Source organism: Carassius auratus, chromosome 3 (genome assembly GCF_003368295.1).
Source record: "Carassius auratus strain Wakin chromosome 3, ASM336829v1, whole genome shotgun sequence".
In the NCBI taxonomy this organism is placed as follows: Eukaryota; Metazoa; Chordata; class Actinopteri; order Cypriniformes; family Cyprinidae; genus Carassius; species Carassius auratus.
The window spans coordinates 6,802,252-6,821,096 of record NC_039245.1 but is presented as its reverse complement, the minus strand read 5'-3'; the positions used below and the strand labels follow the sequence as shown (position 1 = coordinate 6,821,096).

At 38.6% G+C, this 18,845-nt stretch overlaps 1 protein-coding gene across 3 annotated transcripts in view; it reads right to left on the bottom strand.

The window, feature by feature from the left end:
- LOC113045332 (retinoic acid receptor alpha-B) overlaps positions 1–18,628 on the bottom strand; it is a 104,145-nt gene extending 85,517 nt beyond the window's left edge. Inside the window, exon 1 of one of the 3 annotated variants that reach the window (XM_026205667.1) lies at positions 18,460–18,628. The gene's annotated coding sequence lies outside the window, so the exon portion shown is untranslated. Of the gene's footprint in view, positions 1–12,212; positions 12,558–18,459 lie in introns of those variants that run through there. The other 2 variants (XM_026205657.1, XM_026205675.1) reach the window with 2 other exon arrangements.
- Between the last annotated feature and the right edge of the window lie 217 nt (positions 18,629–18,845).

Here is an 18,845-nt window from a genome sequence, read left to right as displayed (position 1 = left end):
TCTTTGTTCCCTTTTTCTATAAAACATATTGGCACTTTTCATTATCATTAAGTAGACCTATGAGATTCTGTTCTCAACAACACAGAAAAAGTAAATAGATCGCTACACACTCACACTGACGATACCATGCCAGAATGAGGTCGAGGAAATGATGCAGACCTTCCAGCTGGGGTTTTTTATTTTTTTGTGGCTATCAAAATTGTAGCATAATCTCTTGGGCTAGCAGACTAGAGTGTTTATTTTACTAGAATGAGACTCATAAGCCAATCCAGACCACACGTACTCCGCTCTCCTCCACCCTGCACTCACTCACTCCCTCTTTCTAGCACACCCTCCTAAATCATTCAGTTATACACTCACAAATCACAGACATGCAGTCAAACACATGCTTAACTCAGCCAACAATACTGACGAGCGGAGACAATGCAGTGCTTGCAGAAAAAAAGACAACAATGACATCTACATCTTCGATCCTTTACGCAAACACACACAAACGCCTGAACACACACACAGGTGCTTTTGCAGACCACACACTCCAAGCTGAACTTACTTCATTAGAGTCGGTATGCCAAGGTAAGCAGCCAAATTAGGGCCCTCTTCCCAAACTAAAGGGAAGAGCGAAGGATTTTCCATGCTGCGGTGAGAGCGCTTTCTGCAAAAGGAGGAAACCCTTGTACTGTAACTTTACGGGAATTCACTTTGTTCGTAAGAATTAGCATCAGTTTTAGGGGACCAATGTGCCTTTGAGTCTATAAGTAAAGATTATCATTAATTATCTGAGAATATAATGCTAATTACTAGTCTAATTTGATCCAGATCCATCTCTGCCAATCTTTGGTTTTAGCTTTAAGTTGTACTGTACCTAGCAATTTGCTGGACTTACCAACTGATTCATGTGTTCCCTACTTATGTTTTATGCATGTCCCAGAGTAATTTGGGAGATTATGAGCAGATACAGACATGGGTCCTGTCCCAAGTGCCACCCTAAGCCCTTGCGGTCCTCCTTCGAGCCTATATTTTGTGGAAGTAATGCAGAACACTGTTGAGTAACAGTGCCTTTCATAAAGTCAGTTCACTCTGCAACCATTTTTGCAACGTGTTCCGGACAGCTATTTCAGGCATGAAATATTAACTACTATCTGAATTGAGAAAGACTCAAATTAAAAAAGAAACACTAACAAAACTCCCATTTAAATAACATACTTTGTTGCTTTTTTTTTTCTAAAATATAAAATAAAAACACATCTTGATATAGCCAATATCAAGTACAAATACAAGCACTTATTACCAATTAGTGACTGGCTCTTATTAAAAGCCTGGATTTCTTATTCTATGTATTGCACTTTTCCCCATTCATTGTTATACATATACATATATATATATATACATACATATACATATACATATACATATACATATACATACACACACACACACACACACACACACACACACACACACACACACACACACACACATATATATATATATATATGTTCTGAGGTGTGCAATTATTTTTCAGGGAAATGCATGGCAAACAAAGCTGTAGGCAGCTCTCTTGACCACATTTCAGGTTTCATATCACTTCACGTAGTTAACAGTAATAACGGTCATGCAGTTTGCACAAAAAGGTGTTGACAAGACTGCCTTGATGATTTTATCAGTTAGCCTATATATAGTGTAGCACCTTAAAGGCTACCCATGACATTTCTCACTAGCGAGGTAATAACAGCGCTGTTTAGAGAAGCTGCTGCAGAACACTGTTGAGGGATGCACAGTCAGCACAGAGGAACGTTAGCCTAATTCACACGAGCTCTCTCCATCTCACTTTCTTTCTCTTTTCTCTGTGTGTCTCCGTCTCTCTTGCTCTCTTTCTAATAACTTCACTAATAACTGCATTAGAAATCAATCAACGGCTCAAGCCTCCATTCCCAGCTTTAAAATTCCTTTTTGGCATCTAGCATTACTAAGGAGCAGATGGCGATAAAAGGATCATCCAGAGGAAAGGCGACTCACTGTCACCAAAAAGGGGAAGTCTCTGTTAAAACAGAAGTCATCGGCGCACTTAACACTTCGAAAATGGTTGCCAATATCCCAGGCGTCTCCTCAGAGCTGCTTCCTACACTGGTGCCAGTGGCGTGGCGGCACTTCCTATTCCAGAGCCAGCTCCACAGGATATCCTGTGTCTCTGGTATCAGCAAACCTCATGTGAGGACCCCGTCCAACCTCAACTCCACTCACAGAGGAACTTTGTTCCTTTGAGTCTATTCTTTTTTTACCATGTCTGGAAACTAATGGTCAGTCTATAATGACTGGTCTTCCTGAATTTAAGTGACTACTTCAGGCTGCATTCATTCTTCATCTAGATTAATTTCCAAATGAGAAGGTTCATCCCTGACCATTGTTTACATTTTGAATATGGACATGCTTAAAATTCAACTGTTTTGTATTACAACTTACATTTTCCTGGTTTAATAAGTGCAGAACTGTTCTAAAAATCTGTAACATGCTGTTGTTGACCACAGAAAACAGTTTTGATGGGTTTCTCAGTTTTTGCAAACGGATTTGTGTTTTAGAGAAAAACATAATGGACTCTGTTATACTCCATACAAGGCACTGCATCAAAAAAAAAAAAAAAAAACATTACATGCATTAATATGAAATTAACTTTATCTGTGCAAAATGATATCATATTTTTCCTACTCCTGTCATGACCGTACAAAGCCAGAAATCCGTTTAACATGCATTTGATGCATATGGCTGCCAACAGATTATTTAAATGAAGACAAAGAAAAAAATTATGGAATAAAAAAAAACTATAAAAAAAAAATACAAAAATAAAAACAATACATGAAAAATAACCCAGAAAAGTCAAAAGTTTTTTTTTTACAAACAATGAGCTGCGCATTTTTGTTTAAATAGGATATATTTCCCCAGAGATTTCCATTGTAAGCACAGTACTGTTTGTTTGTACAAACTGATGGAAGGGTCCAAGTTATTTTCTGAGGTAAACGACAGCATGCCACAGATGTTGTCAAGACAGCTTAACTTGTAGTGAACCAGGAGCATTCCTTTAAAGCGGCTGTTGTCTTTAAACTGTGGACTGAAATAGTCTAGTTCAGCCTTCGCTTCACTGATCAACATCACAGTGTTTTCTTCACTGAATCCATCAGCTCCAGCATGACTGAATAGCAAACAACCTATTACTTTTTTTAAACCATGAGGATGTCCTTACAGCACACAATCAAGCAAAGCACTTCCTTTTGCTTTATTTAATACAGTTTCCAAGACATCAAGACCAGACTACAGGACATAATGATCCCAACCTTGAGAGCACAGAAACAGCCCAAGATAGGAGAATTGCTCTCATAGCTCATCTGGGCTTCATTGTCATCCCCATTAGGAAGATCTGCTCCATTGTCATGATAATCCACCAAATGGCCTCTCTTTTCAAGGTCTACAGAGTGGCTGAGGCCACACTAGTGTAGGGGAGAATAGAGGTATCATACATCATAGGACACGTCTGTCAGACCAGCCACTTGCTCAGCCACCGGTCAAGTCTCATCCTCAAGAGAACGCCACCTTCAGATCAACCAAACTTATCCCTTTTAAAAGAATCATACAAAGCTGAATCGATTGTATGGGGAGTCTAGCATTATTTAAAGAGGTTTATCAAGTCTGGCTAACTAAACAAAGTAACATCCTCACGGGATTAGTAACCCTGAGGATCATATGGGCTTGAATGTGATCAAAAATGTCTTTTAATAAATATTTGAAAGCATTAGCGGCAGTGTGCCGATTTCTGTTTATTGACTGTGAAGGGTTTCATATGATCGTGCACCTGCCCAATGTTTTTTTGGGTGTGCGTACATTACACTCATTCAGTCTCCTTTAATATTCCACAGTAGAAAGGAAGTCATACAAATTTGCAATGACAGAATTTTCATTTTTGGGTGAACTATCCGTTTAAACTGTTTTATAGTCATTTCATTAAACAGACTATCAGATGTAGACATGATGCCACAAATCTGACTTGAGTTTATGGAAAATGGACCTGAAGAAGTCTCTTTACGGATCTATTTCACTTCAATAAAGGCTGGAATACACTACAAGATTTTTGCCCTGATTTTCCCGATATGCATTTTGGATTAGTCAACGCTAGTTGCAATAAGTCAGAGTCTCCTTTAGTATCCAAGAATACATCATATGGATTCAGTGCATAATCTCAATAAAATCTTCCAAAGTACCATTTTAGTCATCATACTGTATTAGCAAAGCCAGAATAACTGTAGCATGATCGTGTGTTTTTAAGCGAGTGTGTCACATGTAGTCCCTTGTCTAGCTTAACTGTATTTCAATCATGACAGCTCTCGGAACATTTTAACATGGTGATGAATATGGCAATGTTAATGTCTTTGGTATTGGCAGAACAGATCTGCTACACTGCTGCTAAATTGCTGCTGCTGTTGGTTATACCAATATATATTATATATGCATATGACTATACAGTGCAGTATTTAAGACATACTGCTGCTGAACAAATAGCATATAAAATAACCTGTAGCAGATCTATATAGGTGGAGCTGGGGAAGGTGGAGGGTTTCAGAAAACTCTGAAAGCACGCTGCAGGAATCTCAAGTGAATGCTAGCCAGCCATTTAAATTCAAGGCAGTAAGCTAATTGGCTGTATATGCAGCATGAACCAATCAACTTGTGCCAAGTCATTTAACTCTGAATATCATTAGAGTTTCATTGAGTTTCATGACTGAACTCTGGTGCAGAAAAGCTATATTCCTGTGCCTCACCACTCATGGATCTTTTAGATTCTGTAGTTTCTAATGGCAATATGAAGCATTAAAAAACAAGCCCCTATGAAGTTTGAAGAACTGCAAGAGAGGAATGCAAAGGATGAACAAAGCTAAGAGCATTTTACATGCTCACCATTATGGGGGCATTCTGCCATGGCTGGGCTACAACTTAGAGAACTAGTGTCCATGGTGCACTGGGGGCCATAAATCAAAAATGAGGGGACTAGCGCTGCGACACTTCTGTTTCATATTCACACATGCTATCTTGGTTTTTTACGAGCGCATTGAGTTAAGAGAGGAGCCTTTGAACTGTTGTGTCATGGCACAAGGAGGTTCAAATACTCACAGGGGAGACATGAAGAGGCCCACTGTCATGCACCTCCAAAGATCAGTGGCTCGGTCTAACATGTCCCAACAGATTTTCCACCTTTCCCACCTCTGACTGCAGGCCACACAGTCGGTTTGCACTGTGCAAGAATACAATAACACTAACATTTCCTAACACAACAATGAATTACATTTTCTAAAGCATATTTGCTTTGTATCTAAGATTTCTTGGTCAGAGTTCTAGTAAATCGAAAAACTGTTTTATGAATTATTGTCATGATGCTCATTTGTTTGTCTGGGTCTAAAAATGTATTCCAAAATACATTATAAGTTTTATTCATTGACTTAAAGCTGCAGTAGGGAACTTTTGACGCTCTAGCGGTTAATAAACAGAACTGCTTGCGTCTTGCGGAAGAACATCGTAGCCGGAACTACTTCTCTCTGTTTATGTCTATGAAGAATCACAAAGGTACTGGGTTACTCCGCTGCGGTATCCCCGAAGCAATCTAAAATAGTCTGAATATAAACACTTATTATAGGTGTACCCTAGTGAGTCAGGACAAGCTATAAACACGGTTTGGAAAATGGATTCATGGTGTACTTGCTTATTATGTTCATTTTTCTTAATTTTTAAACAAAGTTTCAAAACAAAAAGTTACAGACCGCAGCTCTGATTGGTTGTTTTTTACCGGGAGTGGATGACTTTCTGCAAATGGCAATAGGACCACTGGGAGGAGCTTGATTTTTTCACAGATTATCTGTCTCATATTCTACTGTCAGGACTTAATGACAGGTTTAACAAATATGTAAAAAATATATTTTTACAAAAGTTACCTACTGCAGCTTTAAATTGTAAATTGCATGTGGTAAAACACCAATAAACGTTTTCATATATATAAATCGATACTACTATTGTATTTGCAAAAAAAAAAAAAAAAAAAAAAACACTTTTCTCTCATTTTTCTTTCAACTAGAGGATTTTAAGCCTGGAAAAGGTGCTTGCAGCTCCCGATTTCTGGAATACATATTTAAGTGTGGTGGGTCTTTGAGTAATTGTATACTGATGACCCACCTCCAGCATGAAATTTTTAATTTACCCTCATTCGGTCATGCAAACAGACAGACATGACACTTAGAAAATCACATAAACAATTCATAAGTGTGTTCACTTTACATTAATTGTTTCCATTTATTGGACCTGTCAAGTTCATCATATCATCTCATCTCATTTTATCTATTTCTCCAAGTCTCTTTCCATTACTAAAGGCCTGCTGCGAATAAAAGGAAATCCAGTTTGGATTAGGAAATCACTGGGTCACTAATAATTGCGTAGATTATTTTTATTTATATTTGAACGGTCACACTTTATTTTAGGGTCCAATTCTCACTATTAACTAACCATTAACTATGACTTTTGCCTCAATTAACTCCTTATTTGCTGCTTATTAATAGTTTATAAGGTAGTTGTTAAGTTTAGGGTATTGGGTAGGATTATGGATGTCATGCATTATATGCACTTTATAAGCACTAATAAACAGCCAATATGTTAATAATAGACATGCTAATAAACAACTAGTTATTAGTGGGAATTGGACCCTATACTAAAGTGTTACCATTTGAACTTCTCACGAAAACTCTCAGCCTAATTCACAACATGTGTGTACACATTTGAATTTGTTCTGAACCTCATCCAAATGTTAGTGAATTTTAATTATTCTAAATGAGCAGCTGCGTGCACAAGGTTAGACATTTCCAAAACACGCCCATACTATCTCCATATAAGTGCTTTCCACACAAACTTTCCTTTACAGCCTTTCAGCACTCTCTCAAAAATACTCCACGCAACCCTTTGTGACACTTTCTACAGACACAATCTCACCATATCTTTGAGCAATGCCATGCGCAGTCCTCAAAACCAGTTCATTCACAATAAAACACCTTTTATATAGATCCAGTTTACAGAGCTCCCAATAGCCGGCTGTACATGTGCTGTTATCAAGAGAAACCTTGCAGCTCGAGCTATGCAGATTTTCTTATTCCTTTACTGATTAAATAATTGTAAGATTAAATATAAATTTTATTGTAATTATATAAAATTATACATAATATACATTTTGTTTTAACTACACTGATTAAGATACTTGTGCTTTCAGTTGTTTTTATATTTTTTCTTACATTTATGAAAAAAAGATTGTAGGAAAGTATTAGCGAATAATGATTTGTACGTGAAGACATTCGTATGCAGGTTTCATATGCAAATTTGTGCATGCGCAATGAGAGCCATTGTTCTCTGAAACTACAAAGTATGCAAAACCCTGAAAGTCATATCTGGATCAGGTTGGTTTCACCTTTCTGTAAAGATCTTCTTTTGTCCTAGGAAGTTAAGTTAACATTTTAATAGTATGTATGTACACATAAAATGGCAATTTAATTGCCTTATTCGTAAGATAAAATCCCTCTTCTTGAAGAATCTGAAATATATTTACATTTTTTCCATGTGCGTTTTACAAAACAGACAAAGCGAGACCATCAGCAAGTTTTGTAACAAACTTGACATTTGATACAAAAATGTAATGTATTTGGATCAACAATTTGGATATATTTTGCTGCTATGTACGAACATAACATTGCTATTAAAAAAGAAGTGACAAATATGAACATAAAAGTAATTCCCTTCAGACTGAGAAACTCACAAACAGTGCTCAGTGCTTCAGAGTGAGCACTTTCAACTGATATGTGCCCTAACAAAGCACCATTCAACTGTGCACTAGATGTGAATATGACTTTCCCCCTTCGTGCTATTGGGGTTTACAGAGCTAATCCAGATGTTTTTCCATTCCTTGCACCAAAACTGCTCAAGGGTGACTGAGATAAATACGCCACTGATGGCAAGAAACAATTGGTGCAGAAAAGCTGTTGTGACTTTATGTCACAGTGGTCCATGCACGACTTGAGAAGAACCTAAATTACCACCAGCTACTAGCATAGAAACCATTATGTTCTGCGAGGAAACAAGAAAATTCTGTCTCATTCACACACACTGCATGGCCAAGGAAGTACACAACCCTTTCCCTTCAAATTTCATTCTCTTTCTCCCGGCAGCCAAGGGGGCAGCCAGGCAGACAGAGCCCATTAACGCCGGCCGTTAAATAATGACAGAGACCCGGCGCCGTGGCTGGCACACTGTCAAAGTGAGGAGAGAAGGCCAGAGCAGCTTGTTTAAGTTCCCTCCACCCATCTGTCTCCTGCTGTACAGCCCATGAGCTTCCCCGTCCTGACACACTCACTACTCCTACAACAGAGACATGCCTAAAAGGAAAACATCAAATCCTATTCCAATTACATGTCATAAATGCCAGGTTTTGGTATATATATATCAAGTAAAAACACAAAGCGACTGTGTCACGGACTGAGCGCATGTTTCTCGTGAAATCATTCCGGTCATTAGAACCGAGTCTGTCCTCAGATTGCATTGCCCAAGGCTGCATGTGATGCCACTCATCAGGCAATGTGTTCAAAACAAAGATATGTTGCCTAGCTGAATAGCAAGTTTTACAAAAGGAAATTGTGACTGACGGGAAATAAACACACCTACTTCCTGCTTCTCTTTCTAAAGGTTTAGTCATTAATGTCTTGTCTTCATCTGGGGATGTTTTAGTAACATTGCAGACATGTGAACAAAGCCTGGGTGGCCTTTTCTTTTTCAAATATACAAATGGGAAGGCAGACATAACATCTTTTATACATTTACCAGGATATAATCTTGTAAAAAAGAAGTGCATGTGGGGGAAGAAAATCGAAATCGTGTATTCTGGGGTGGGTTGACCAAATGATTTATTGATTAATCTGTTTTAAGTGAGCTTGAATAATAATTCTAGGATCTAGGACTAGGATCACCTGCTTCTCTTGGGCACATTTACATAGCTGCTTTCTTATGTTGAACATACAAGAAGATATTTTGAAGATTGCTGGTAATCAAACTGTTGGTGGTTGCTATGGACTTCCATAGTAGGAAAAAATACTATGGAAGTCTATAGCAACCACCAACTGTTTGATTACCAGCAATCTTCAAAATATCTTATTTTATATTCAACATAAGAAAGCAACTCATACAGGTTTGGAACGAAAAATGATGTGAGTTAACGATGACAGAAATTTCCTTCATGGGTGAATTATCCCTTTAAGGCAAAAGTGCTGAATGTAGTCTGAGTCCACACCAACAAAAATAAGACATGTAAAGACTACACAGGAGTAAAAATAGAGACAATGCCAATAACAGGGTGCTAATGGACAGGTTGTCCGTTTACCAAACTGACAGAGCAAGTCAGGTAGACTATGAAAAAAGACAGATGAAAATATCCCATTTCAAGAAAGGTCAGCAATTTTTATTGTCCTTATCTGACAATCCCTGAAACCCTAATAAAACAAATCCCATTCTCACCTGTTCCACTACAACATAAACTGGGGAACAAGAGAAGCAGGTGTAATGAAGCAGGTCTGCCAGGGCTCTGAGCAGGATGAGCTAAATTAATGAGTCCCATATACAGAAAAAAATGTAAGACAAAATGAGAAAGATGCCAAAATAAACATAATCTGGACTACTTTTAAGTACTGTATTAAAAAAAAAAAAAAAAAAAACTACAGCTAAAATTAACAAAAAAAAAATCTCCAGTAAACTAATGTCAGCTTTTACATGTTGTTGCAGCTTTGAACCTTCTTACTCAGTGCTGTCTATGCAGAGTTCACGGCAAGATTTCTGTTTCTTTTCTCATATGACCTACTTATTTTCTTTACAATTATGGAGGTCAAAGTCATTTATTTGCAGCTGCATGTTTTCTGATAAAAATAAAAAAACAATGGGAAAAGATCAGTATCAGTCACTCACACACATTATGTGTATGTAATGAGTAATATTAACACTGAAACATCACATTTCAAGACGGGTTTGAGACTCAAGAAATGTAGTTTTATGGGTTTGCTCTGGTTAATTATATTAATAGCTCTCTTTCATTGTAAACATCAAAATCAATGTTTGTCTGTGCATATCTGACACCCAACAACATCTCGCACTGTTTATTTGCCGACATGGATCATTATAAAGAAGTTTGACCGGCAATTCAGAATCTTTAATTTCATGAAAAACCTGGTCTATCTAAGAAAGAAAGAAAGAAAGAAAGAACAGAAAGCAATGATAAATGCACATAAATAGAGCACATCAAATATGGTAAATGGAAGCTATATTATTTGAAGTTTATGGATATTTCTTTTAACTTTACAACACAGCACAATGCAACGCATAATTCAAATTATGGGAGAAACACTTGTGAAAAATTGATACAGAATTTTTTTTGGGGCCTATACTTTACTAACTTTTCTTAAAATGTAAGTGAATAAAAGTCTAGAATAAAATCTGTTCACTATATAAAGCCTGAACTGAATTGCTCAATTCATTTAGATTACTTTTATAATGTCCATACACAGTTTGTAAATGATGACTACGAAGACTTCAAATGGATGAACAATCTTCATTTGTGTTCCAAAGATGAACAAAAGTCTTACGCGTTTGGAAAGACATGAGGGTGAGTAAATGATGACAGAATTTTTGGGTGAACTAAGCTTTTAAAGACCGGGATCCAGCATATTTAATCATCACTTCCATCAATCAACAATACTGTGGACAATTTGAAATGATTAATGACAGATTACGCTAAAATCCATGCACTGGAGGGAGGGGGGGGGCAGGTATAGAAAAATAAAGAGAGGCGTGTCACCTAGTAATATCCAGCAGTGTGAAAACATGGTCTGTTAAATATCAGATTTCAGAAAAAAATGGCAAGGACTTGGACAGCACCCTGATTTGTGTTCCCCTTCCTGCTATTTTGGAACAACGAAGAACATTAGAGAGCCCTGATGGAAGGTTTGAGACAAACACCACAGGAGGTGATACAGTGAGCATGCACGAGTAGAAAAAAAAAAATCTAAATGTCAAGCTTTGTGACAGATGTCTCTGCAGACGACAGGCATAAAAGTAACAGCGCATAGAGGAAGCAAATATCATACCCATTCCTCTTTCTATTGCAGACAGATGGTTGAGGAACTTCCCATTTGACTGCGAAAACAGAACTTACCCAAAACACCTCGCTTCTTACAAAATTATGCTGTACAGTTTCAGTGCATCTCAAGCGTGACTCATTTCATCCCTATACTGCTGCAGTTAAACGGATAGTCATTTACTCACTCATGTTGACCTTTTTTTTCTGAAGAAATAATAAGATATATTAGACAGCATGAAAGTCTCAGTCCCGATTCACTTTCACTGTAAGGAAAGTAAACTGTTATTAAACAGAACATAAGGGACTCCCAACAGAGGAAAGAAAGTCATACAGGGTTTAAACAACAAGACAAGGAGTACATTTTCCACTCCTGTATTACTAATAATTTGAATTTCGGTGTGTACTATCACTTTAAATTGCAGCTTAAGACAAGTTAACCCTGACGTTGTGTCTCAGTATGCTCAGTATTAATATTGCATGTTGAACCAAATGCTCTTAAATTATTTTTAGTTAATCCACGCAGGAAATTACTTATATAGAGGCATTTGTAGCTTTTGTTTGTGACCTATTTCAATTCATTGTGATCTAACATGACACTGCACACTTAAATCGCGCTTAGCGTGTTATATGTGCCTATATTATCAGATGCATAACATGATTAAGATTTTAAAAGACCAGCAACAAAAAACAAATAGCTTGAATAAAGTCGATACAGGCTCAGCTAGTGCAGCGCAGCGACGCTTTTTACGAAAGACCTGCTGCAAACGCTCTCAACGACACGTTTGCCATTCAAGTGAGGGAACAATACAGCGCATTTTATTACGCTGCTGCCGCGGACCGGTCATTATTACCCCCGGTATGCGGTTTCGATCAAACTCAACGGAAAGCTACAGTTAAGTATCACACCGCACCTGAGCGCCGAAAGAGGCGCCTATTCACCGCTCCACATCTGTCAAGACGCTGTCAGTATGAATACCTGTCAGCCTAGCGTTCGCATTGTCACGTAAATAGAGAGCGCCAATACCTGTTGACTCCTCCTACTGCTGTGTTGGTTGGTGGACGTTGAACCTCAAGACGGTTTAATTTCTCTCCCGAATGCGGTTCTTCTCAGCCGGTAAGCTGCTCGGCTGAACCTGTAGAGGAATTTCGCTTCGGAGGGTGGTAAGTGGCCGCACTGACAGTTCAGCGAAGCGAGCAAACTACTGTAGCCTACATTCGCTGGGCGGTAGAGGAATGATGCACCGCAAGGAACAGACAAGCAGCCATTGCGGTCACGTGTGAGCTGGTGAAACCGAACACCGGCCAGCCCACGCCGCCGTCTCCTCCCATCCTCCCCTTGAGCACGGTGTCACTTCAGGGCACGATACCACTGAACGTAAGCTCAGCTGGTGCCTGTCTTTATGTAACCACAGCGCGTTATGCAGGAAGTTTAGTGCTTTTGCATTAGGGCAAGGCTATGTTTCAGGTCACTGCTGTTTAGAAAAAACAGTTGCAGACATCATCTGGAAGCTCTTGCACAATTACACTGTAAAAAAAAAAAAATGAAAAGAGATTGGATGAACCATTTAAGGTCCCTAAGACTGACAGAACCCAAATTCTAGGTTGGTTGGAAACACTGTAAAGGAGACATATGAGGCATGTTCCTGACAAAATGAAGGGGTACCATAGAACCACTACACATTTTGCTTTGGAAGTTAGCAAATTATAACCTGATCAAACGATGTGATTATCAAAGTAATAAGAATAAGCATGTTAATGGATTAAAGAGGTTTGTCTATCTAAAATTAAAGTGTATTGTTTAGAATTGACAAATATATGTGAAAAAAACAGCACCATTTTGATTGAATAGGGATATGAGGAACCGAATGGAATCCATACATTTCAACAAGAACTCTTTTAACACAATCACCAGTACCTCCAGTAACCCTAAATCATACGGGAAAGGCTTTTGAAAGAAATTAAAGAAATTAATAAAGTTCTTAGAGTGCAAAGTTGAATATTTGAGCCGTCTTCAGGTGCCTAGAAGTTCCACCAGTGTGTAAATCTGAAAAACTTTCAATGGTGCCTCAAGTATCTTTTCATTTTTACAGTGTATAATATGGTAGTAGAGCGCTCCAAAAGGCTTTAAGCAACATTTGCATTGCTGTCCTTTGTGGTCTCAGAACACTTGTGTCAACATGGTGATGTGCACTGTGTGAAAAATAACTGCAAGCACCATTGATCTTGTGATGATGCCTTGAATTTACACAAGCTCATCCACACTCAGTATATGACCTTTCTTCACTTTACTGTGACAACAAGGACACCGTATCAATGTGGCAAAAGGTCTTCTTTTGCAACAAAGAACTTCAAACAGAAGAGAAGCCATCCACAGTGAAACACCAATTAAACAGGCTGACTAAAGTCATTAAGCCACTAAAGAAGAAATCTCAAGCCAGACTGGACTAGAGTAAATACGTTGAGAGACCAGCAAACACTGGTTTAATATGTTTTTTCTCCCCACAACAGGGAAGTGTTGTCAGTTTGTCTCTTCTCATCTTGTTTACAAGAGCTATTTCTAGGAGCCGCCTTTGCCTCTACTTGTTTGCTGCTCATCGTGTACAATATTACTGCCCACTCTGAGTGACCCCTCTTGGTTTCCCTACTGAGTGTGTTTGCAAATAGTACAACTGCTGAAAGAATGCCAAGACCTTTTGACTAAATGGCCCATCACCTTGCAAATGAGGGAACGTAACATTAATAGAAGAGAAAAAGAAACTATCCTTTAGATGGAGTCATGTCACATGTGGTTTGCTTGGCTGATGGGCTTCAGTGGTTGTTCTAATGACCCATAATCCCCTTCTTCAACCTATAAAAAAATGAAATGCAAGACATTTGGGGGGAAATCAAAATGTTCTCTGTTATATATTTAGAAACATATCCCATGTGTAAGGTTATATGGAGTTTTTAGAGTACTCCTAATCAGACAGGACACTCTCTCTGAGAAAAAATGGATTTCACCCAGTTTTGGCAAAGTCTTTAGTTGTGTTACTTCATGTTATGAATTCTTCAGAGGTATAATGGAACTAAATTAGTGAAGCCTATAATATGACGATTTAAAACAGGGATCTTTTGTTTTAGTTTTTGACTTTGGGTCTTTGGCCAGAAAAATCTGAAGATCCCTGTTTTAAATGGTCACTTCATAATACCTCATATTTACCCACTCTTCTTTGCAGAACTGCTCAAGTTCAGGTAAATTCGATGGGGAGCGTTTGTGGACTGCAGTCTTTAAGTCATTCCACAGATTTTCAGTGGGCTTTATATTTGGGCTCTGATCAGGCCATGCAAGGACATTTCTTCTTCTTCAACCACTCTGTGATCTGTTTTGCTGTTTGCTTTTGAGTCATTGTCATGTTGGAAGTTAAACCTTCTTCCCTTTGACAACTTTCTGGGCAGCAGATTTTCCTCAAGTATTTAATGGCATTTAGCCCCATCCATTTTTCCTTCTATCCTGAGAAGTGCTTCAGTCCCTGCTGCAGAGAAACACCCCCACAACATGATGTTACTACCTCCATGCTATAGGAATGGAGTTATTTGGATGTTGGACTGTATTAGATTTCTAATTTTTTCGTAGATGATTCCCTACTGCAGTTCTGGAAGGAAATTTACTAGGCCTACTTGGGTTACGTGTGCTTGTCATTTTGTCATTGTTTAATTGCACAAGGTTTAATTTGTATGGCCTTTGTATTGCAGCTAGAGCAAACACCTAAAACTCCTCTGTGTCTTGACGGGTCACAAGACTTGACCAGAGGAAATGAGCTGGGAACGCAAGCCTGTGAAGATCCTATCAGATGGTGGGAAAGAGCTAGCGCCGTTTAGCATCCCACCACTTCAAAGAGGACAGCCTTACTACTGATCCACACATGCACTGGTACACAAAGACAGGCAAAGATCGTCACAGATCTCCAGACGAGTACATTCTTCTTTGCCATCCTCGCACCATCTCATCTAGAGCCTTTAAAATGTTATAACAGTTTAATTTTCTGATATTTACTCTTTGAAAACTTCCAGCTCTGGATAGAAAAATCTGCTTCATGGGGTTTAGCCTGTATGAAAGCATGTGGTAAGCCTTGTGGAATGTTTTAAATGACTCCCAGATGCGGGCAGTGAACGTACTTAACCCTTTAGCATCTATAGGCAGAGCAGTCAGGTTTACTTTTATTTAAAGTGCACGTGTTAGCGCACGTTTATGTCTCCTTTATTTTCCTTGCCAACCGTCAGAGATCGTAATGGGCTGTTTCAAATCTTTGTCGGCTCTCTTTGATAACCTTATATCAATGTTAACACTGTAGTCATTATAGTCTATAGTGCAAAAGAAAATACGCTGGATTTTTCATTTATCCATCAAAAGTAAGTTGCGCCAGACATACAGACTGTTTAGTCACCATAATACTTAACAGTTGTAGTAGCACATTATTGATTTTATGACTGATTATCCCTCTGTTATTTGACTATTTGTGCCATTTATTAGCTTTCAAACATGTCTAGAGTTGTTTTATTGGCGTATCAACACCCTTCATATGTGAGTGCTAGAGCTGAAGTATGATTGTTGGTGCCTTTGGTTCAGGGAGAGGAAGTCTCGTGTTTGTGAATCTGCTGCTTGGGAGGCCGATCGTATCGAAGTGACTGATATCCTTTAAAGAAACAAACTCGATTGCCCTTTCTCTTGCCAACCCTCCACCTCCCTTTCTGTGCTCATTCGACTGCCAGAACAAAGCCATGGAATGAAGCCTGTTACACAGACTGATAACAATAGACAGAACTAAGTGAGTGGGGAGAAAGTAGAGGGGAAAAAAGGCAGAATGTAGGTCGGAGGTACTGCCATAAGATGAGGCTAGTAGAATTACTGAGATGTACTTTGAGGAGAGCAGAAAGAAGTGGGGTTGGTTTTCAATGAGTTTCTTGTACAATCACTAGTTCAGTTTTATTTGTTTTTCAAAGTGCATAATGTTCATCTTCTTACCCCTAGACTGGTTGACATATTTCTTATCAAAACAGGAAGGTAGGATCAGATCAGGACTGACAGTATGGCCCTCAAAGAGCTGATATTGTTGGAATAATGGTTGGCTGAGGCTGAATACAAGTAATGATTATGAACCTCAGAATGGAATGGGGTTCTTATAAGTCTTTATTTTCACTCTTAAATAGATTTAGTGTATCCTTGCTCAATAAAAGCATTAATTTCTTCAAATGTCATTTTACTAACCCTAGACTTTTAAATAGTAGTGCATGAAATAAATTTTGTATGATAGTTTGTAAATGTTTCCAGCTAGGCTACTGTAGGTACAGTTTGATGGACAAAAGACTCTCAATCCATCCTCTCTTCTCAGGGAAACTAATCTGTTGAAATAGATCCGCATTAGGCACAGTGCTGCCTTCTCAGAGGCAGTGAGTGAATGGCACCAGGAGCCCGTGGAGAGGACAGAGCCCAGCGATGACAGGGATAATGAGGGTGATGAAAGTGCAGACAGGGCACACATGGAAGACAGACAAATGAATTATTCACCTCACTTACCACATCCTACCTTGTCTTCTTCATGTGCTCTCTGAACATCCACTGACCCAAATTCACAACAAGATCAAAAAGTTGCCCAAGACTACTGGATCAATGTGGTGGTGTTATTTATCTGAATCATATTCGTAACCTTTTGTCATCACTAAAAAAATCAAACCTCTTCTAGTTAATTTTTCATTGGTAGCAAGATCACAGATACATGTCAGTGCCACTAATATATAACCAGTCACAACAGTTGCATAAATAGAAGCTGCCTGCTCCAATTGATGCATGCCGAGCCCTTTCTGACTGTACACAAACACACATTCACAAGCTCAATAAAACCGAACAACTCCGTAAACTGCAATTAAAATCCTAGGCACTAATTAGGTGGAAATTGATGCTTGTTAAAAGACCGCAAGTTTAGGAAGTGTACACAGGTTTTCTTTATGCACTAACTGCTACGCTTTACAAACATGACAACATGCATTCAGACACTTGACGGGCAGACGTTCCTGTTTTTACTGCTTGTCTTGTTTGAAAGCTTGAGTCTAACATAGATAATCTGCTGGTCCGTTTTTTTAATTAGTTATTGATCACATCATTAAGCCTTAGAGAAGGACCAGGAGAAGGATCTTTGCTGCCTCAATTACAATCCAGAGAAAGATCACTCTGCTGCCCATTTTTATTGTTTTGGTTTACATGGGTTCAGTTGATGGCAAAGGTACAAATACATGACATGGACCAATATAGTACTCCAACAAAAAGTACCACAGTATTGTTGTTGTTTTTTTCAAAATTGCATTTGCCAGATGCTTTTATCCAAATTGACTTCCATTGCATTGCACTATGCTCTACTGACATGTTACAATACCATAACAAAATACTGTTTTTATGACATCTGCCAGACTAATACCATGTTGTTTAATGTACTATGATAGTAACATTTGTGGTACCATGGACTAGCATGTAAATATAGCTATCATCTACAACCATGATATTACCATCGTAAGAATACATTAGTTCTGTAAAAAGTAACACAAATAAACATCAACTTCACTATATAAGCCGCATGGTACTGTGGGTGTCGGGGTGAATTATGTATACATGCTGCTTCCTACCTTGTCTTTCTCGATTCCTCCCATTTGTTTCTGAACTCAATCAACTCACCTACATTTGTGCTTTCTTGTGTGTGTGTGTGTGTGTGTGTGTTCAAAACAGACTGAAAAACAGTCCTTTTTCAGATATGAAGCATTTTGGATTAAGATAAAATAGAGATGTTGTTTATTTTTCACATTGGTCCAAATTGCGCAAAACAAAAAAAAATTCTACACAAGTCCAAACTTCACAATAAATAAATAAATGCTTGCACAACAAACAATCAGGTTGTTTTTTATGTCTTTCACTTTCTACAAAAAGATGTTCCCACATACTCCTGCCTCTACCCCTTTTTTTTCTTTCATGAAAGAGTCCTCCTGTGTCCATTTTAGGACACGGAGCCCACTGGTGCGTGAAGGCTAGCTGTCGCTTCACATTACAGTGAGCAGGCATCGGGCAGTCAGCCCTCGCGAGCAGGAGCCCCTCACAAAACACACATCCTCTCCTCCAGAGGTCCTGAAAATCTATCTATGTGAGAGGAAACTGTAACACTCTAGATTTTTTTCTTAAAATAGCACCTTACGAGCGCTACAGAGACTGCTGTAATATTAATTCTAGAGTTGATCCGATTTCTTCTTACCTGAAGAGAGAGTGACACTGTTAAGTCTTCTTAAAGATTCATATATCCAGAATACTTCATATGCAGATTTTATATATGAAAAGTCAGGTCACTGGGTAACATTCACCCGTCAGTACATGCCACTGCAAAACTAAAGTGAAGAACAGAAGCGCACACGTACACACACATACGCTCAAAACCTCAGCCCACTTCTCACTGTCTCTCACGCAATGCTCCTCACCAAGGGCTTCCTGTTCCTCTTGCTGTTTATTTGGTGCCCAAGCACTATCATCAACACCCTCTGAAAAGAGAAGTGAAACCGGGGTCACTTCAGGGCATTCTGGGTGCACAGACATGCCCACACACACACACAAAAAATCTTTGTTTGAACAATGGATGAATCTGAT